A 21539-nucleotide genomic window follows, 5' to 3' on the forward strand; every position below is an offset into this window, starting at 1 on the left:
TAAAACACTTCCCTGACTTTGGCTTGTTTGTGCCACGGGGAATGACTCTCCTGTGTCCTTTCTTTCTGTTCTGTGGGCAGGTAGGAGGMTATATTCTGCTGCAGATTGTGTTGTGTGTCAGGTGTTCCGCTTCCCTCTTGCTCTCTGGTTGTTCAAAACCCAGTTCCTGTTGGGACAGGTGCTTCAAGCTACTGTTGAATACATTATTCCTTACTGYGTGTGTTTTAACAAGTCAAAARAAGCTCGAAGTCCATTTACAGTWCGTGAAGARCACATCTCTGTACCAAGAGCTGGCRTCAGGTACAGCTGATAACACGTTCTGGCTTTAGCCCAGAACTTGTTTTATCACCGGAAAGTTGAAAGCAAAGTCCCTGTGGCAACAACTGAGCTTCTACCCTGCTRACAGCCACAGCATTGCATGCCTCTTGGAGCTTACTGAATGGAGAACATTTACACCAGTGCTAAAGGATTTCTCCTTGGTCTGCTTTAAGACCGGGTGAGAAGTTGAAATGTGGTGTGAATTGCTGCAGGTGATTGTCAGACAGTCACCATTATCACACACACAGCTCCTCTGAGGTGCTGACCTGAACCTTTTCTTTTGGGGCCGGGAGACTGGGACTCCGTAGGTGCTCCCTCTCACATTCCTCCTCGAGCAGCTGAGGATGCTCGAAAATTGCTTGCCGATTATTTTATTGTTTGTCAAGAACTGGTGCAATGGACAGCTCAGTATTGTGTAGATGATAGATTTCAATAAAAACACATGGCCTCTGGGAGGAAACACCACTCCATGGATGGCTCCCTTTCGGCTAAACACTGCTTTTTTGAGAAAGAGGGTACTTGGGGGTGGGGGCAGGTATCCAAATGGCACCRTGCATCAACATTGGGAGATTCCCAACGCAGAGCAATCATGTTACTGTGGTGCCTTGCCCGGATTAATTAGTGTCTCTTCAGGGGTAATTAGCATGGTGCTTTGTGCCACCCAGACACAGCCTCAGTTATTTCCTTTAGTAATTATGAGAACTTTTGTTACTGAAGTGTACCAAGGCTGAATAGTGCTTTTGACTATTTAAAGGCTTTCTGTCCAAAAATGTAGAACGTGTTCACCGGGAAATGGTGCCTGCACCACTGGAAGTTTATTTGAAAATAACTTCTCCTTCACACCGAGGATGTAAGTGCCCTTCTGGTGCTGGGTGGGACATCTGAGTTAGCAGTGCTTGCTGGAGCGCAGCATCCGAGGCATATCTCAATAAGCCATCCAGGCATGTCCTTGCGGTTGAGGGGGCTGGTGTTTTTTCAGGCCAGCATAAATTCCTCTTTAGATAAGTGAATCAAGCTGCTGTCTGCTGGAGGGAAGTGTGTGTGTTGGAGGAGGGTGTGGGAGGAGGTGTTGAACATGGTTAGAATGGAAAAGGAGAGAAGATGGAATACAGGTGTTACCCATCTGCAGGGAGCTTGTCAGGCTAGTGAARTATGCTGAGAAATATGTGGACCCTTTTTTTAAAAAAAAAAATCACTGACACCATGTCTTTGGGACTTWAAGGAATATGTGTTGCACAGCAAGTTTTGCTTAAATAAAAAAATGTTTTGAAGSTTAAAACTTACATAAAAATTATCACTTTACCAGTAAATTCACTCCTGTCGTATATTCAGTATCTCTGCTTAACTGTTTGACTGTTTGTTTTCATTTCTGCTTTTCTTTCCTCCTCCTTAACACTCAGTTATGCTAATCACTGGCTGGAAATAAAATTAGATTGCCATTTGTGAGGCACTTTAGAAGAACAATTACTTTTTTATGTGAGATACCTACMTCCATTTTGCGCAGATTAAAATTTTGCTTAGTGTTACATATATTTTTTAAATACCCATTGTAACAGAATGTTTTCTAATGTTTGGTGTTTTTATTAATACCTGTTAGGTGTGGTTTGTTCTCCCCTTAAGGGAAAAAATGGGTGCACGGTGTGCTGTTTTTTGTTTTGGTTGTGCTTGGATGTGTAGGAGTCAGATGATTGTGTGTACATGCATGCTGTGATTTGTTGGGGTAAAAAGCAAAACTGAAGCATTCTTTCTATCTGGCATGGAAAACACTAAGGTATGTGATGAATCTTAGCTCCCAAAGGATTTACAACTTTYGATCAGTCCTCTTTGACAAAAAGGAGCAATTCCATAACATTGTTCCCAGTTCATCTTGGGGGTCGAGTTGTGTCCTGGTTCTGGCCTTTGGTGTTGCAGAGTGACTGTTCTCAGCCTGGTCTGGGCATAAAYGCTCTTCAGCTAAATTACAGAGTACCTGGTGGGGAGTTTGTGCTGGCTGTGGGATAATGTGCAGAATGTGAAATCTGTTGGAGAAAAATTAACCCGTGAGAAATACCTAAATGATCTCGACGCTGTGGTATAGGGACACAGGGCAACAGGGGATTGAAAGTCAGGTTTTTGTGTCCTTGAACAGTGGCCCAGAGTATAAAACCTTTGATTGAACAACTGGAAACKTCAGTACTGCTTTTGATGGGAGAGTGCTGCAGGAGGTTATAGAGGAMAGCAGTGATTGTCATACTTTCTGTGCTCTGTGAATATAGAGCTCCACGGGTATAATTTGTGTTCTATAATGTCAAATTTTCTAATGCATGGCAGTTTTAAATATTATGTGGAGATATTTGTAATCAGCTTAGAAATTACCCCCATTGTAAAAAAGGCAATTTTAAGGCAYCATGAATAGGTTACTTGCTGTGCAAAACATTAGTATTTTACATAAGTAGCTAAAAGTAAAAGTGAACGTATTGAAAAGGTGTTAGGAGCGGGGAAGGAATTGACTGCCATTTCCTTGGAGTAACTTAAGAGCACTGAATACTGAATTAAAGCTCATCTAGGCTTGGGGCTTATTGATTTCTGTTTTTTTTAACAGATGTAGGTGTCCAACTTAGTTTCCCCATACACTTCTTCCCAAGACACACGTTTAATTTACCTGCAAATGCTGTTTGCTGTTTTAGTTTATGAAGGTAATTAACCATTAGGTGGCTTTTTAAAGGATTTGTAAACAGTGTAGGATTAGAGTAATATATCTGTCTGYGTAGGAACATTGGTCTGTGACATACTTTCAATGCTAGATTATTTATTAATTTATAATAAAATCTGTAATTTGTACCTGCTGTGATTTGCATGTGCTCCATTGAGCCCCCATCTTTGTAGTTTTACAAATTGGGACAGAAGTCACTTTCTATATTCGTACCAAAACTTTAGGGAAGTATTTAACAACCTGGATGACAAGTGTCTTTTACCTGAAAATAATCTTTAAAGCTCTCTTGAGTAGCCGTGCTCGATATAGATAAGTTTTTCTGCTGGCCCTTCACTCCGTAGCTGTCAAAAGTCAAAGCAGCATCACTGTGAGAGTGTCAATCAAACATTGCCACGGCTCGGGGTGCAGCAGACTTGGACTGTGCCTGTCAGTGGCTGTGAGGCAGGACATCTCAGTGCAAGGAACCCAGTCTGTGCAGGTGTGCATGTGTCTCTAGTTTGGGAAAGTCTGCTCATTTARGGGATTAAACACACCCAGTGGGTTGGAGCTGAAAAACGAGTATCTACAGCTTAGTGGTGGAACATCTTTGCTGAGTTGCTATGGGGCGAGAGCTGCTTTAGGTGCCTCAGTGGTGAAGGCTTGAGCTCTGCTGCATTTGCAGTATTTTTACTTAGAATGGGTTGAGTGCTTGCAAGATGAGAATTTTGAAAAAAGCCTACCCAGGTAAATGAGCCAAATCTSTCTGTAAATGTTTCTCCTTTTTCCTGTAGTCTATAAAATACCTCGGTTGRTCTTCCACATAAACCAAGAATCCTGGCATACAGAGTGCTAATGCTTAGCTCACATGGGCTGCTGATACATTTCCCACTTCAAACTAGTGCTGCATTACAAAGGTTTGCTGCTGTGTTTCTGTAACTGGCGTGGCTGGTGTATCCCAACATGCCTGGAGCTTTGTCTCTGTGCATTCGCATGSACTTTGTTTGAACAAAGACTGAAATTGGGAAGGCAGGGCAGGGTGACGCAGCTATTGCAAGATGCATGSTTTCTCCTCAGGGGGTTGTAGTGAAAATGTTCTTGAGCATTTAACCTTGGAAGCAAAAAAAATAACTTGGCCTTTCATTTTTGTGGTTATTGGTAACTTCTTTATGGTTCAGCAGCATGGCTCTATCAAGCATCAGCAGTTTTATACATAGGAAGTATTGCATAATATATACAGTGATTAATATGTGCTTTTAATTTCTCTCCTTGTAGGATGAATCTCAGGTTCCTGAATGTGCTGTCAAATGCTAACATATTGAATTAGCTGAATCCACTGCATTATTTCTGGTGTTTGAAAAGGCCTGAAGAAAAGTAGAGACTGGAAATTTGGTTACAGTTGTTTAAGGTAAGACATGATTTCTTTACCTGGGGCCGAGGGAAGAAGACAGATGGGGCTCTACAGACTGTCCCAGCCTCACCTCCTGGTCTCTAATCCAGCTGTTGAGGTTTAGACCCATGTAGCCCCTTGCTCACTCTCCCAGCTCTCCCACCAGTGGGATGGGGGAGAGAATCAGAAGACTACAAGTGAGAAACTTGTGCATTGACACAAAGACAGTTTAACACTGAAAGAAAAAGCCAGGCAAAGCAAAACAAGGAATTAATTCACTGCTTCCCATGGGCAAGCAGGTGTCCAGCCACCCCAGGAAGGGCAGACCCCATCTCACATGACWGTGACGTGGGAAGACAAACACCATCACTCCAAATGTTCCCTCATCCTTCTGCCCTCAGCCTTATATGCTAAGCATGATGSCATATGGTTTGGAATATCCATTTGGTCAGTWGGGGTCATCTATTCTGGCTGTGTTCTTTCCCAATTCCTAGTGCACCCCCTGCCTCCTTGCTGGTGGAGTGGTATGAGGAGCAGAAAAGGCCTTGACACTATGCACTCATCAGCAGTAACTAAAATGTCCCTGTGCTATCAATCCTGTTACCAGCCCAAATCTAAAGCATGGCTTTTTATCAGYTGCTGTGGGGAAAATGAACTCTAATCTAATCAAAACCAGCATAAAACTATATAAACTTAAAGCCTATGAACCCAAGGACCCAGCTGCCAGTATTTGTTGGTTATATGCAAATTCACGGACTTCAGTAAGACAAAATCCATGTGATTTGAAGAAATATCCATGAAGTAACAGAAACWATTTATTTTCTTTCCCAGATCACTAATTTAACACTCTCAAATGCTTGTAGATATTTCCATTAGAATACCTTACTCCTTCTCTCTATGCATTAATAATTATTTATAGTAGCRGTCTTCAGGCCATATAGGATGTTGCACTGGGACAAATTCTCCATCAGGAAAAATATGGCTGTGAAGCTAAACATAACTGTGGCTAGACAAGTGACCATTCTGCTTTAACTAGAGTTGCTGCTGCRGTCTTTCATTAACCACCCACGTTTTGTTGGCATCTTTTGGATTCATGGCTGCACTGTCAGCTGCACTGTGGTGCTGCTGGGTTTTCTTGGCAGCACAGCAGACCGGCACAGAGCAGACTGACAGAGTCAGTCAGTTCCATGTTTATGCAGTGCCCAGTGAGCAGCATGGTCTCTTAGTGCTGCAGAGTTGTTACAATGACCAGTGACTGCATGTAAGTGCCCCAGCAGCACAGGGCTGTATAGATTTTTGCTTTCTTTTTCCTGTGCAAAGATCAGGTTAAGAGCAGCACCAAAGAGATAGCCTGAATTAAGTCTCTCAGAAAGGAAACTCAGAGGGGTAATGGCTCTTTGCTACTGTCTCAGGTTGACAGCTGCTGTTTGAAGTGGCAGCTGAATCCTGTATTTGTTTATTTTTCCTGGGTGTCACTGCGTGCCCACCTTATTACATGCACTGCAATGTGCTGCAATCAGATGGGAGGTGACACACCTAAAACAGCTTCTCTTGAAGAGGACGGATTTARTCTCTTGACAGTTATTATCTAGGATGGCTAATTGCTTGTCTTGTGTTGCTTTTGCTGCTTTAATCAGAGTGAAACCAAGCAGTGGGGACAGCTTTTGAGTGTRGAGTACATCTGGTGTGTATGGATGTGGTCTTGAATTGCTTCCAGCTTCTGGGGCAGTGAAAGGGCTCCTGAACCTGCTGATTCCAAAAACATGGGGCACCAGCTGTTTTTCCCCCRGCTGTGAAACTCATTAATTGTGGAAAAGCATATCTGTCTTTCTTCATTACTCTGTGAATTTGCCATTTAAATGGGGGTGTGGGGGGTGTCTGTGTGTGTAGATGCAAGCGCTCAGCCTCCCCTGATCTCTCTGGCTCTGTTGTTTAAAATGAGCACAGAAAGAGGGCAGAGGGTGCTGCAATAGACCTGGGACAAGTTGCCATGACTGGGAGGCCTGTGTGGTCTTCCACTGCAGCCATCACACCAGCACATTTTGGATTGGTCTGGGCTCCTGCTCATAGAGCAGTGTCTGCTCCTCCTTGCAGAATGCTGTTCTTCCCTTGGGTGTGCCTGGGCTCTTGCTCTTCTGGAGATTATTCTTTTCACCAGGAAAAACATCTGTAGGTGAAATTTGTCTTTTCTGGTGGCAAAGAAGCGTTTTGATTCAGGAGGAGAAATGCTTAGAAAAGTCAAAATATAAAACCTTATTGTTGCTATGACTAGGATGGTCCCAGTTCCTGTGTTACTCTGTGCTGCAGCCATGTCCTGTACAGATCTCCGATACCTTGGAATACTGATGTGAACACCTCAGTGCTTTTCACCTGTGAGTTGCAAAGCCAGCAACTCGCTGGTGTGATGCTCTCCATGGAGAGGGCCCAAGAGCATTTTGTCTGTCTCTGAACTTGGCTGAATGTGATCTCTGTGCAGATCATTAAAGTGCTGCGCTTCTAATTGGATCACAGACTTTGGCAATGTGAGATGARCAACAGACTTATTAAAATTAATTTCCATTTATAAAACCATGATTGCCTCACTGGGACTGCCTGGGGTTTCTCAAAGTTGTGTCCTGTAGCCTTGATATAGCTTTGATTTTAGTAAAAAMCAAGATTTTCCTGCAATATCAGACTCAAAACAGCAGTTTCACTTTTCACAGCAGAAACTCAGCCTATTTAAGGGAGAAAAAGAATCAAAGCAACAACCAACCTTATGAAGAAAATCTTGCACATCTGAATAAAATACAAACTGTATTTATTATCATATAGTCTGTACTATAAAATACAGACAGGTTAAAATACAACTGCTCAACAGTCACCTTTTTTAGCTAATCCTTAGGCTGTAGGGTTTTTGCACTTCTGTTTATCTTGAAATTGCTGGCTGGAGCTTTTAAATTGGAGTTTTACACTCTGATTAGTTGGCTTCAGAGGTCCTTGACATACGTGCATGTGCAAGGGAGATCTGATTTTTGAGAAAATATGTGTATTGTAAGTGAAATTAAGCTTTGCTCAAATCCAAATACCACTGAACAGAATTGATTTTCTTCTCTCAACACCTGCACAATAAATCCAGTCATGTTTTTTTATTTGACCAGGTGTTTCCACTTGACTAACTTAAAACAGTTGTGGCTTAAGCTGTGGCTCTTTCATCCTTCCTCCCCTTATTTGTGGTTGTGCTTAAATATGCCACAAGGCCATCAAGCTACCCAGCCGTGCTGTGCTACAACTTCCACCTTTTCACATTGATCAGAAGGATTTTTGCCATGTCATTTTGTCGTGCCAGTTGCCAGAGAGACCTGGATGTCTCTCCTGGAGTGGTGCTCAAGATCGTTGCTGCTTCCTTGCATTTCAGGCACTCAAGTTCTGGCACCTCTGTGGCTGGAAGTGGTGGCATTGACCAAAAGCAATCAATTTGTGCCATACCATATTTTGGTTAATTTGGCCTGTGGAAGGGATCCCACCCCTCACTTTTTTTTTACTGGAACAATAAATGTTGCTGAGACTACTTCAGTACAGTAGCTAGTTCGTTGTATTGATAACAGGTTTGTGTGCTTTTCTGATTTATATGACTTGTGAAGGATTAAAAATAAGTCTCTTAATATCTGAAAAAAAATCTCACCAAAACATCTTTGGATTTTAGTTCTTTTGCTGTCAGAACCTGACCCATCTAGCACTTCTCAGGATTTTCTGAGAGTGGCAATCAGTTTCTAGTATAAAAAAGAAATTATCTTGTTTCATGTTTTAATCTTAACAAATTCAATGYTTTGAGCTGTTACCTATGTATTTTYCATTTCCCCTTTTGCTGTTTCTCTGCATGTAAGGCACAAGAGTAACACATCTTTCTTTCTGCCAAAGGYACTTCTACTTTTTCAAARTAGATGCTTTGTCCACTAGCAACTGTGTCTCAGCATGCTAATAAAACTCACTTTATACCTTTAAAATGTTTATTCAAAGTGGCCTGGCTGGCTTACAGTAGCTGTGTGGGTGGACTGTCCTTGAATATTGTAGACTTAATTTAGTATTGCACAATACCCAGTGGTGGAAAACAGCTATAAATTGTCTGTGCACAGCCATGCATTATTGATAAAGGGTAGAATAAAGTCCACAATTTCTTTTATTTGATGTTGTTAGTGCAACAACTGGCTCATTTGTAAAGACTCTTTTCCCTTCTATTGGCAATAAAATATCCCTTCATTCTGAGGTCTGAATTTTTTGAATTTTGATTTGCATGGGGTTGAAAACTTGCTTTGTCTTCAGTGTCACTAAATGTAATGGAAATGTTTTCACAGAGTAGAAACAAACTTAACTTTGGGGGAACCTAAGCAAACARTGAGTTTGGCTCCATGCAGAACACAGGACTTCCCTAATTATCTCAAATACTTAGAAGCAGAAAATGGAGTCTCACAGTACATTTAGAAGAAAAAATGCTTTMATATACTTCATTTGGCACATGCTTAGAGAAAATGCTTTACAATGAGTTCARTGTGCTTTGTAGTTTCAGTGTTCCTTCAAAGTCTATGAAAATATCTCAAGCCTTAAATCTGTCACGCTTTTTTTTCCTGTTGACACTTATGATGAGTAGAGACTCTACTGAATATTATTTGCATATAAAACTGTGCTGTAAACTAAACAGTTCTTTCCTTGCAGTTGAATGAACTGCCCAAAACTGCTGAAAACTGGAAATTAATAAATACACAAGTAAAAAAAAAACAAAACTTGCCAGCAAAACTACAAGAGGCTTATTCTTTCCAACAAATGTCCAGCACTGAAACTTCTTTTTAAGCTATAATTTTTGGAATGGTAGCCTCCCACAGGTTGTTATTGTAATAGAGCCAATTTTTACTTCTACAGATTTTTACTTTTTATTGCTTGTTTTTGTAAAAGTGTTAGGATAGGCAATTCATAAGTTATACTGATGCTTATAATGGTTTCTTCTATTCCATGGAGAACTGCTGTGTATAACTGTATATTGCAGGTTTAGAGGTTTGAAGTCCTTAAGTAATGAAGCAATTAAACTGGTTGCACTGTTGCACTCAGGAGGCAGGAAAAACCATTGGTAGAAGGACTAACGTGACTGACAGAGGCTTGCTAGTGATTTACACTGAGAATAACTCATTCTTCAAAACTTTCATTTTCTGATGGAAATTGTGGAGTAAATCAAATACAGTGGCTATGAGCCATTAAAATGCAAAACTTATGAATTCTTACTGACTTTGTAAATCTGGCTCCTTCACTGTTGATATAAAATCATTTATCTTACAGTGTTCTTGAGGCTGAAAATATTTAAATGAAAGCTTYAACTCTTGAAGACAGTTATTTTGATATTCAAGATCATTAATTTTGTGGCTTGCATGGAAAGCTGTTGTTGAAGGGGAATGGGTGATTTTTCCTTAGGTCATTTCATAGATCTGTGGCAATTCACTTGATGAGTCAAAGTGGCAAGTTTTACAACAGTTTAAATACTTACACAATTCCAATGTTACATGGACATCTAAAAATTCTGCTGGGTAAAGAGGATACCTTTGTTTTGATCCTACAGAAAATGCAAACAAGTGGACATTKACTTGCCTGTGATTTTGGTTTTGGAGCAATTGTACCACTGTATTTTTTACAGAAGGGAAGGGTTCAACCATGTTACTACAATTCTGTCTTTATTACAGCCTTCTGGTCAGACAGTTTGGGAGTGTGAGTGTGTGTGTAATTTTTTCTGAAACAAGTGCACTTTGGTAGTGCAATACACTTTTGAAAATCCTTTGTTCCTGTTTAAGAGCATCTTTCACTGGCATTGCTAGAGGCTATTGTAGTGAAAAACTGTAAGATAAGGAAATATCCCAAAATACAGTGGAGTTGGATTCTCCTCTGCATCTGCACACTCTCTTCAGGCAGGGCATGGATGGTGATATTCATACCTCTTAATTTACCCCCTGGAAGTCAATCTGACAAACACAAAAGAGCTTAAATGCAATTTGAGATTTATTTTCTTCATACTAACAAAATATGCCTTGGTCCAGAAAGGTCGAGTGACTTTCGGGCAGTTACTTAGATTAGAAATGTACTGTGCAAGTGACCTGAGTGTTGCTTGCTACCCTCCAAAATTCTTTCCCCTTGGGAAGGCCATTGATGGATGAGGTGGTAAGAGATCAGCCTCACATGACTGATCTCTGCAGGCCACACTCAAAATACGGGGACAGCTACAGATGTTGCAGGAATGGCGTGATGCAAAAGGACCTGAAAATATTTGATTTAAAAACAAGTAAATAAAATATAAATAGCTTAGTTTTTCTAAGGGAAACCAGAGAGTTTTTTTAGCAGTCAGTATAAATGAAAAAGTGGTGGGGGAGCAGTGAGGCAAGTGGCTTGTGAAAAGAAGTTATCTGAAAACCTTCTATTATGTTTAAAGTGGTATTTCCTGTTCCTTTTCAAATGCATCAAAATAGGATGTTAATTTTTTTGGTTTTCAGTATAGGAATTAAGGTTTGTGGGGAGGGAGGCAGGGACGGACATGCTTCAATTATTTTTGAAAGGTACTGCCTAAAATATTCTTTTTGAAAGCATGGGGCAGGAGAGTAAATCGTTTGTCAGTGCATCCATCCCCACCCAGCTGTAACACCAAGTGCTTTGTCTCTGACAAGTTGCAGTATGCCCTACTAAAAGGGGAGGAAAACTCCTGCTTTCCCTTCTCTTGGTACAAAAAAAAAATGTTTTAAGCTTGTTTGTGTGGGAGAAATGTCAGAACCTCCTCCAGGCTTGATWAGTAGAACACCTGCTCTGGTTATAGCACAGGTGCCTTTTGCTTCCATTACCTCAGCGGGACAGGMTGCAGGATACACTTGTCCTGTGAATCACAGAGACATCATCATAGAGAAAAATCTCTTCTCTTTTTTGTTGTTACTCTATGTTTTCCTCCTCTAATTTGAAAGAGGTGGTGAGTATAATGGATTACCCCCGATTCTGTCGAATTGCTGTGTCAACAATGCRGTTATCAGCTCTGAGACACTCTGCACTGGCGGAAACTGATTCTTAATGAATTTGTATAGAACTTTCAGCTGTAAAAGTAATGAATTCTCCTCAAAACATGCTTTAGATAGAGCTATGTCCTTGCTTAATGTCTCTCACCCTGATAACTAATCATGTTTTGTCCTTCTAGAACACTCTATTAATGACCTTTCCACAGTGAACTTGGTGAGTCCCTTTCTGCAGAGTGCAGAGCACTTGTTAACCCTTCTTCTCCCAAAAACCATTTTGGCTGGTAACATAAATGCAGTTTCCATGAAATGTGGSGCTCAAGGTATGTTACCCCTCTGCTGTGTGTACAGCACCTAGAGCTCTGCACTGCTTTCCTGATTTCCTCCTGTTTCCCTTTTCCTCCTCCCTTCTCTACTGGACGTAATGAGCTGCTAAGGGATGGCAGCACAGATTTTTCCCAGTGTGTATCAATGCAAACACATCAAAGCTGTGTGCAGCATAAACAAAACATTGTTAGATAGAGCAGAAGAATTGCTGGGTAGAGAACAGCTGAGTTATGACTGCACCTCTGGCTAATTAAAAATAATTGAATTAGTGGTTATGTGTTGCCTCACTGCAAGCTATAAATATCTGTAACATGATCTGGTTTTTTAGTGCTGAAATTTGCTATGAAATAGAAAATTGAGTAAATAAGATTTGGATCCAGCATTAACCTCAACTGTTCTTCAAGGTTCCTCACCCTTCCTCCTCGTGGTTCAACCTGGGGTATTCTTGTGCACCTGGAAAACTGTGCTATAAAAATGCCGATTTGCTTGTATTGTTTTATTTTGTGCTGGACAAATTGGATTCCTGCAGGGTKCCTGTAGGAAAGGCAGTGCTGGCAGGTGAGGTTTCAAAACATAGAATAGGCTGAAGAACTTTTAAGACACACCATGAATGACAGGGCATAATGTGTCTAASTCCCAAGGAATTTTCCCCTCAGTTTTGAGGTACATACTACTTTAAGTACCCTGTGGTTTACTTTGGAGTGAAATCACAAGTGACTTCACATTKTATTCCAGCTTGTTGTGTTTTCTTTGCCTTGGCCTTGAATGTTTTGACATCTTTTGTTGCCTTGCTTCCACATAGGGACTGCAGCAGCCTCAGCAGCTATAAATTGTCTTCCACGATAAAGAAGGGTGCAAGGTAAAGATGCACCCTGTTGCTTCCCAAAGATTAGAGTGAAGTTTCAGATGCTAGCCATGTCATCAACATGCAAGACAAATCTGGGCACAGGCACTTAGGAGTTAATGCAGCTGAATGTAGCTGGCAGTCCCTGGTGTGTAAAAGGATAATTTGTCCTTGACTTTTTTTAAAGACTTAATAACTACGATGTTGAAATATGCATCAAAAGCCTCAAAGTTAATTCCCTGAGAAGTAAACCTGTAATGTTGCAGTGTTGATTTTTCTGAACCAATTTTTAAATTTCAGAATAACTTAAAAAGGGCTGGTGAAAATACTTTTTCCATTCCATTGCTGGAATGTGTCCATGAATCCCCAAAGAGTARGAGTTCCTGTGCCAAATTCAACAGAGTAGCAAGAGATCTTTTAAGTCTGCCCTTGGTGAGGGATGGATTATCGTTTGTTCTGGCCAAATCAAAAATAATAYGAAAGATGTAAGTATTTTTTGCCAGCTTACCCCTCATTTGTGAGAAATGCTACCACCCTAGACTCTGTCATATCACTTCAGGTTAACTGCTCCCTTCATTTTGCTTCAAATTCTAGCTCCCTCTGCTTCAAAAAGAAAAGAAAAAAAAAAAAAGCATATTTCAGAAAGATTTATGGTATTTTAAAGAGAAGCAGAGAATCCAGGTGACTGCCTTTCAAAGTCAATAATTGATGGCATTTCTRTTCAGGGAGGGGTTTGGCTTGTAACTGTACAGCAGAAGTATGCATCTCATTATTTTATGTGTCTATATTTATTTAATGTTTGGCTGTGCAGTTTAAGGTACCTGTAACATTCCTTTTAGTCATGACTGAGCAGGTAATCATGGATTTAAATGCATAACAGTGTGCCTTGTTTGAGGTTGGTTAGCTGGGCTTCTCTTTTAAAAATAAGAATCAGTATTGTATTTAAAATGGAAATCTCCTCTTGTACAACATTAACAATTTTTCTTTATGTTAAAAAGAAGAGGGGCTGCTAGGGCCCCTCTTGTGTCCTTTTCTAGATATCTGAAACAATTTATGATATATCAGTGAGTAATTGTTAGAACTGTATTGGAAATAGATTTTGACACCTAGGGGGAAAACCAGCTCAGAAGTTCAAGGAATTTTGAGTGCAAAGATTCCTTTTAAACACAGGAGAACTTAGGGATATACACTGGCAATGAGCTGTGGTCTGAAGGAATTGAGAGAGGAGAAGATGGTTCACTCTGCAGCCACGACCACCTCTTCTGTATCAGGTTTGCTCCTCAGAAGAGTCATTTACTTAGCTCATGCTAGCACAGCATTAGCTGTGGTGCTAACCTGCTTTTACAGTGTTTTTTTGAACATGTAAATTAAATATTAATTATGYAAAGACTTTTGCATGTGCTTTAGAGATGAGCAGTTGTTTGTCTTTTTTTGATTTCAAGATTGCTAATGCATTGAGCAATAAAAGCTGTAACCCCAGATTTTGAAAGCAATTATTTCAGCTGGAAAGAGCTTAAGAAGTTGACTTTCATGCTTCCTCTTGTGTAGGTGATGAAGGGTTGCCTAATGCTGTGGTACAAAATMTTCTGTTCTTGGGTAGGGCACTTCTGAAAAGGCTCTCTGACAGTGATGGACAGACGATTCATTCAAGTCAGATATGAGCTGACTACAGCAGTTGTTACCCAGAGAACCCAAATGAGCCTTGGTCTCCAAATGTGTGTGCCCTTCTGATAGGAGAAATTAATAAACAGGCAGGACCACATAATGGGACAATKTGAGAGTCTGGAAAGGATATGTAGGAGATAATAGGACTTAAGAGAAGACCACAAGCCCAAATACTGTTCTACTTGTGAAGTCTTTTGATGCAGTGTAAGCTTGTAATGGTGTATGGATCATAGTGAAAAACCAGTGCTCTGGGGAACTTAAGGATACTTACGTTGCTTGATATAGATGGTTGAAAACACAAAATATCTCTGAACTAGTGAGACCAAGAAGAGATGGAGGTTCTGAAAGTTAGCATTCTTGATAGCATTTTAATTTAAATTAACAGATTATGACCTATTTCATGTGTGTGTAAAACCACACTATGGAAAGTCATGTTCATAAAGGAGACAGATGAGTCCTGCAGCTTTACTCAATTAAAGGGGGAGAGTCTGCTGGGGCATATCCTCGTGGGGTTTCTCTCTCGAGGTTTCAGAAGGCACAGCCCCCTTTTATCCTAAATACCCGGCTGCACGTCGCTCTCTTCCTTTCCCCTTTGGCTGAGGTTCTGGGAAGGTACAGCCTTCCTGTACTGCCTACTACATATTCCCCCCTGGAACATGTAATTTCCCCACAAAATTCAGGCCATCTGGGTTCTGCAAGAGGCTTTGTGTGGACCCATTTGTCTATTACCATGAAGTTCAGGAGTAAAACTGTCAGGGTTCTGTAACAAACCTGAGGTTTAGTGAGCTCCTTCAGCCCTGTGTGCTGCTGCAGAGACAGGGCAGTGCTGATCTCAGAGGTCAGCCTTGGTTGTGAGCTTTTCGGTGAGTAGCGGGGTGAGTGACCTCAGGTGGCTGTACCTCAGCAGATGGTCAGGGATCACAATTCTTGCCAGGCTGTTTGTGTCCTTGAGCTCATCAATGAGACCCAACAGTTGTGTGTCCAACCCTGCTGGCAACMCCATAGTTAGTGAGGTTATAAAACATGCATCTTTCTTTAGCACTGGGCTGAAAACCAGARCAGCCTTGCTTCCCCCTTGTTTGTATTGCATTGTGGTTTTGGAAGGCACAGGTTGGGATGAAGGCACAGAAGGGACAGATGTCACAGGAAGACAGGAATATTAGGAAAAGATTCTCCTTTAGGGAGAATAGGAAAGGAAGCTATGTGTCTTAATTCTGCATGCTGCAGACTGTCTTCTGGCAGGTTCTTCAGCTGGAGAAGTTTCCTTGTCCGAACCAAASTGGGGCAGTTGTGTCCTGGAAGGACAGGGAGAGCAAGATAAATGCACAGTTTGGAAAGGGAGCAATGCTAATTCAACATGCTGCTCAGAAAACTAACCTGACAAAAGGAAGATTTCTACTGTGTTAGTGAAATGAATCAGTTGAGTAAGACTTGGGATGGAGAACCTGGATAATGAATAGGACAGAACAGCATGACGGTGGTAATTTACCTAATTGTTTTCTGTGTTGATTCCTACTGTTTTGGGGTTTTTTCTTCAAACAGAAGAATTCAGGGAAATATTGAGTGCTGGGTTTCAGTGTGCAGTTATAAAAGTCCATTTGAGTATTAAGCAATGAAGAGTGAACTGTAAAATTACTCAGTTTCATTTCAGGAGATGGTAGCTGTTAATGCTTTAGTCCATAAAAATAATCTCTTAGAGAAATGACCTTCAGGCATGTCAGAGGTCATGGGTACATTCTCTTGTTCATTTACCGTAGCCAATAAAAGCTGGTTTTCATCAGACTACTGGTAATCTTGGGCACCTGTGACCTTCTTCCTCCTGTGTGATTCAGAAAAGTTAGAACMCCTGCCGAGGCTTTTCTGGCATCTCTCTCTGAGATACCAATAGCCATGAGTATATCCATATTCTGATTGCTTTCCCTCTTATTCAGGGAAACGAGAGATTTTCTTCTTGAATCTGCCATATGGCATATAAAAACATGCATGTTTAGGAAGAAAACAACTTTTTTTCCCAGGAAACTATTGCTGTGCTTACTCTGTGTGAGTCTGTTTTTCAAAATGGCACATTGTTGTGGAATTCAGGAGATTTTAAGTTGTCACAGTTCCCAAAATCATGAACCCAGTGACAGCTCTGCAGGAGGAGAGTGCTATTGTTTGCGTGCTCTATAAAGATGAGTTCAAGGCTTGGAATTGCACTTGGAGCAGACGTGGCAGACTGTGTCCATTAGGTGGCTCTCGGTTATGGAGAATACATTCTGAACTACATGCAACCTAATTTTAAAAGGCATTAACTGTGTTTGTGTCCTGTCAGGCAGTTAGAACAAATCAAGAGGCTGTAAATTCAGACTTTCTGAAAAGCTGATAGATTTTTGAATCCTGAGCAGGTCTGCAAATAGTGTCCTGTCTCTGCTTACTTCCATTGTTGTAAAATGTTTTCTGCTGCAGGCTCCACAGGTGAGGTAAGATGGAGGTAGCATTATTATCTTTTATAAGACACTGTAAGATGATTATGGTATTTCATTATGAAATATTTAAATAGAAAACAAAAAGCACTTTATAACTTCTTCTTAAGAGGATCAAGCTGCTGCAAAATTGAAGCTGCCTTCTTGTTTGTTCTTTAAATTGAAATCTGGTACAGAAATGAGGAAACAGGTGATGCTCATGCCTTTGAGTGTGTGGACATGTTGGGACAACCACTGAGTGGATTAATCTGTCCCTTTTCTTTGGGCGATTAATCCTGGAAAACAAGAATTGCAATTCGAGTACGTTATAATTGCCACAGGGACAGTTCCATGYTTTATCCATGATGGTTAGACTGATCTTTAGATGCTGTCCTCTGTGCAAAGTGGACGTTGCTGACACTGCTTGTCATGGCACTGTGGGTGCTGCCACAGGTGCTGCTCTGAAGGTTTGTGGCAGAAAGCAGTAAGATAATTGTTGCATGTGGCATCCTCTGCTTCCTRAGGCTGTGGCAAAACGGGACAGCCACGGACTTTATTTCTTACTCTTACAGACGCCCCCAGTTTGGATATCTGTACAAGCCCAGTGAGAAGCCTTGGAAACATTGATTTGCCTTGACCCTGAGCTGCGAGCAGGACAACGTTTTGGGGGGGACAGTGGGGGGAGGTAGGACACGAATTTCCTATTGGTTCCCTGCTGTCATCTCAAGGGTAGGCACAGRGCAGAGGAGGTGGGAGGTCAGGCTGTCCATCTGCCTGATCAGCTCGCACTGAGGCACCCAGGGAGCCACCAGATTGGAGCAGACTGGTGGCAGGGCTGGGAAGATTCTCCTTTCCACAGCCAGCCAGGTCAGCTGAGGTGTGTGCCAGACTCTGGAGTTACAGATTGCTGCTGGCTGTCTGCGAGGGGATGCCCTGCTGTCTGCCCTGACCAGGCAGCTTTCCCAGCAACTCCCATGCCTGTATTTGGCCTCACTTTTTGAAGGAGAGCCTGCAGAGGAAATGGGGCCTCGTTTTCCTTTTAGACTGCTTGTATCAAATAGCTTTCTGAAGGAAAGTAGGGCTGCTGGCTTGGGTTTCTGTTAGGGAGGAGATAAGATTTATAGAAACTGAGAATCGTGTATCAGTGGCAAAGTATAGRCAAGCTACAAGGAATAATGTTATTTCCTGTGGAGTTTGGTACCTTATCAAGAGACAGCATGCAGATAAATTTAACTGGTGCTTTTATTTCAGCAAGTATACACAGTTAATTTCAGATCTTGTATGCACAATTCCCCATGTGTCTTCTGTGATAGTTTACACATACAAGAGTATTCTAGGTAGCACTCTCAAAATGGTTTAATTTCTGCAAGACAGCTTGGTACTCTGTCTTTATTTGATACTCTACATGGGATATATGGAAGTATAGTCAGAGTTTACTGTACAGTTTCAGTCATTGCAGGTTCGTAATCAACAACTGTTCCACTGGTGAAGTGTTCTTTCGAGAGAATTTTGTGTTTATACAACAGTGCAGTACTTCATGCTTGAGAGCATTTTTATAAATTTCAATTACAAGCCTGTCACCAGATGCGTGTAACATAGGAAAGAAACAATACTTTAGGCACACATGGATCATGGGAAAAGTAGTCTGAACTGTCTAAACAGGAAAGACCATTTGGCTTGAGTGATCAAAATTCATCGTTTCTTCTGTGTTTTCTACAGACTTTGTCCTTAATGAAGAGAATTATTTTGGCAGTGCTGTTGTAAGTTTTAGATCACAGCAGCGATAGATACCAGAGAAATCTCCTTTGCTGGGGTTTTTCTTTGTATTAGGTTTTTGCATATGTATTTGCATGTCCAAGTTGTGAGTAATGAGAAGGTTAGAAGCTGCATTTAAGCTCTGTCTCCGTGTGTGTATATTGGCTTCTTGATGAATTCTCTCAGTGTTTCTATTGTCTTCTGGTATTTATGCGTAGAAGCACAACTTGCTTCCAAAATAACCATGGGTTTTGAAACTTGGCTTTAAGGTTTCAGAAGCATGGTTCACTTCACAATGAAAGCATGAAAGGCAGTGATATATAGTGAGACAGTTCCCAGGGATTCCAAGTCATCCATRTCCATGCTGCCAAAAATGTTCTTGCTAGGGGGAAGAGGGAAGTGGGTGGACCTTGGCATTGATCATGGGTCACTAGTTTTAGCCTTGAACTAGAAGGAAATCAGAGGTATGCTGCACTATTTGAGCTCAGTCCAGGAGCACCCAAGCAGTCTGGATCCCATCCCAGGAGTTAGACAAAGCCCTCTCTGGCACACCTGTGCTGTAGCAGAGCTGGCACCATCACAGTGCTTCAGTGCATCTYCCAATTCCTGCTGCCTTCTGCACTCTGAGCAAAGCCATGCCTTCAGTGAGTGCAGCAGCCGTTCACCAGGGGCACTTGGAATGCTGTGTCATCCAAGAGTCCCCTTCTGTGCTCACCTGTGGASCAGGTCTGGAAACCTGGCAGGAGTTGTTAGCACGGTGTGGGATTTTCTGTSTCTCCAAACACAGCTGTTCTGGCCTCTCCAGGTTGGGCTTGGCCTCCTTTGGCTGCAGTGGAGCACTGCCTGTGCTGTTATGCTCGGTGCCATCGTCTCTTCGTGCTGTTACACACCCACCATCTAGGGTGCTCTACGTGCTCCCTTGTGTCTCCTTAGGGTTTGCCACAACTCACCGTTTTGTCTGTTCTACAGGATGGAGTATCCTTGGTCAGTCTTTCCAAAATGTGCTGAATGAGTCTTTCAGTCCCCTAGAAAGAYACTGTACATGAACTGATTTACTATCTGTCAGATGCCTTGCAAATTGACAGTTTTGACCAATGTGAAAATAGGATTGTTTTTAATCTAGTCTGCACTGAATTGTAAAAAAAATAAGTGTTAATATTGCACAGTGTTAATACTATACAAATCATTCTGCATTGGTTCAATATCATATGCAGCACAATTAGTCTAAGTGTTTGGATGACTCATTAATCAGTCTCCTGCTAGCTTCCTTGTCTCCTCGTACAGAAACCACAAGGGGTGAGSTGGGCAGAAGGGTGAGCACAGATGGAATTCATGGGTCTGCACAGTAAGAGCAGTTACTGAAACCCAGAGATTCACCCTTGGCATTTGTGATGARGACACAAGTGATGCCTTGGTAAGAGCCATGCACTCCATGTGTACAAGTCTGCAGCCCCTCTGCCTGCAGGTGGCAGGTGATGCAGTTCAGGATTCATGCATGCTCATGGTAAACCTGTGTGAACAGTTTTAAAATAATATGTTAAAGGCTCTGCTTTTTTAGTGTTAGCATATTCTGGGCAGAAAACTGCTCCAGAGGCTTGGCTTTCCTTTAGGGCTCTGCCCTTCCCTTGCTGAAAGTCCTGGTGTGTGCAGTATGTAGCTCAGCTGAGAAAAAGGTGCTACATGAAATAATCATCAAGRTATAAAACTTAAAGTGAGGCAAAGCCAGGAATGAACAAACCAACCTGCAGAGGCTCCCAGGAGTCTGTGTAACAGTCATGAGGAGGGTGAGCAGCCTCAGCAGTTTGGCAGAAGGCACCTCTGTTTTTCTCAAGAGCCAGGCTGCTTTAGTACTAAGCTATCAGGTAATATCTGTGKAAATCTGCATGAGTATGCCCTGAAGGATGTTCTCTCTGTTAAACAGGATGGCCTCATTTTCAAACACTGTTTTTCATAACTTAGTGTGTATATAAATAAATCATTATAATTAGAAAGGTGTGCAGATTTTYCTCTCCATCTCAGAAAAACAAATTCTTAGCACAACTTGCTGTGGGAGTGAGAAAACCCTTTATTTCCTAGTCTGTGATAATCCCTAGATATGCCAGGATTCTCTCAAATGTGTACCTTAGGTTAGGGATTTCTTAGCAAAAAGCCCTATTGGTAGGTGAACAACACCCCCACAAACCAGATCTGTCTGTGGACACTTGCACAACCTGATGGAGAGCTGGTAAAATATTTCCATGCCTTTGAAATTTAGTTAGCAATTATGGATAAGTTTTGGCATGTGTCTGGAGATGGGATAACAGAGGTTGTGTTCTTTGAAATGGTGYTCCAAATTGTTTAGAAATGCTAAGTGTTGATTTAAAATTTAAAAAAAAAAAAAAGGAAACCAGGAAGCCAGCTGTGTGGAAAGCTTTCAGAGAAGTGCAGGTATGCCACACAATCCTTAGGCTCTTTCTAGAGTTGCAGAGTTTAGTTTTGTTTTATTTGCCCATAAAAGGATGTGCTGAATACTTYAAAACTAGAGTCACTTTCAAACCATTTCTGTTAAGGCTGCCACTAGTGGAAGAAATTATCTGTAGTGGCACTTTCCCTCTGTCACTTTTTTCTGTTTTGTTTGTACAGGTGTGTCTGTACTTGATCAGGTCAAGGTCCGCAGGGTTGTCTGTTCCCTGGCAGTGACCAGAGAAAAGAGCCCAGGGAATATCACATAAAAAAATGGTAGGCACACAGTGCATTCCTAGAATATACCACTAATCTGTAGCAATTTGTGGTCCAGCTCTTTCTTAAGCCACAAGAAGGTCTTTGATTGTGTCAATAGTCTTTGGTGGACAAATGCATTGTACTTTTCTTCCATCTGGTATTTTTAAATATGGGTGACTTCTATCACAGTCAACATGTGGTTGGTCGTTGCCCAGCCATCTAAACTGAGGTCTCTCTGCAGGACCTCTCTGGCTTCAACAGCTTCTGCCAATTTAGCATTGTCAGCAAACTTGCTCAGAAACCCTTTGAGTTCTGTACCTAAGTCATTAATGAAGATACTGAAGAGCACTGGCCTTCAGGAGGAGTGCTGTGGARCCCCACTAGTGACAGGTGACCAGCCTGTTGTCATCCCATTYRCTGTCAC

General features: G+C 41.5%; 1 protein-coding gene across 2 annotated transcripts in view; it reads left to right on the forward strand.

The window, feature by feature from the left end:
* The window catches only part of KANK1 (KN motif and ankyrin repeat domains 1), a 113798-nt gene that overhangs the window by 19353 nt on the left and 72906 nt on the right, over nucleotides 1-21539 (forward strand). For both annotated transcript variants that reach the window (XM_057381358.1, XM_057381359.1), the window contains one exon: nucleotides 4262-4394. The gene's annotated coding sequence lies outside the window, so the exon portion shown is untranslated. The remainder of the gene's footprint in view (nucleotides 1-4261; nucleotides 4395-21539) is intronic.

The sequence above is a fragment of the Malurus melanocephalus genome, unplaced genomic scaffold (genome assembly GCF_030028575.1).
Source record: "Malurus melanocephalus ecotype Western Australia unplaced genomic scaffold, MMel_1.1 scaffold_506, whole genome shotgun sequence".
Taxonomy (NCBI): domain Eukaryota; kingdom Metazoa; phylum Chordata; class Aves; order Passeriformes; family Maluridae; genus Malurus; species Malurus melanocephalus.